The sequence below is a fragment of the Penaeus monodon genome, chromosome 33 (assembly GCF_015228065.2).
Source record: "Penaeus monodon isolate SGIC_2016 chromosome 33, NSTDA_Pmon_1, whole genome shotgun sequence".
In the NCBI taxonomy this organism is placed as follows: Eukaryota; Metazoa; Arthropoda; class Malacostraca; order Decapoda; family Penaeidae; genus Penaeus; species Penaeus monodon.
The window spans coordinates 29,032,180-29,032,992 of NC_051418.1; positions in this window are offsets into that span (position 1 = coordinate 29,032,180).

The window sequence follows — 813 nt, forward strand, 5'->3', positions numbered from 1 at the left end:
ATCAAAATTTGTCTTAAACAATTTAAAAGTAAACAACATACCCCCAACCCAATAAAAAATCTTCTAGCACCCAATAAATAACCAACATCGTCATAAACCGCAAAATTAATATATTACGCTGATAAGTCGCACATCTTTCTCAAATAATCGGGCGGTTTGGGAGCAAGATGCATCGCTCTCCGCTCTCCACGTCTTAATTTGGAGCATTATATCTTTAAAACTGTAGCCGAGGAAGAGGTACATAGCACGTATTATTGTATGGGAGTTTGTGGATCTTGTCTTTAGAGTTTATATGAAAATTAACCCTTAACAGTTTGTGTTTATGTCATTTTTCCCTCCCAGTATTTTGGTGATTTTTTTTCTTTGTTTTAAAGGCCTGTCTCTGACGTGTCTTTGTTTACCATTGTTTGCGTGCATGGTAACGTGTAAATTCATTGTTGTTAGAAATGTCGATGTTGAAGTAAAGTCGCAGATAATCGTAGTTTTTATTGTATCGATGTTGCAAGGTTGTATAAAGGTTAAATAATTTACATTGCAGAAGTGTCATTGTGTATTAAGGTAATGCTCTTGTTGTTATGGTATTTTTAAAGTTCGTGAATATGGAAGTTGCATAGAATTTTTTTTAAAAAGTGACATTAGTTTATATTAGTTCAATTAAATCTGTAAACAAGTTAGAAATCCTGTTGTATTTTCCTATGTGATCTTCATATGCTATTCCAGAAGTTTAAATGTAGTTTGCCGTTTCTTGGTATTTATTTAGAAGACCTTCCTACATTGGGATCAGTGGATTCCTTTCAATCTCTATTACCCATA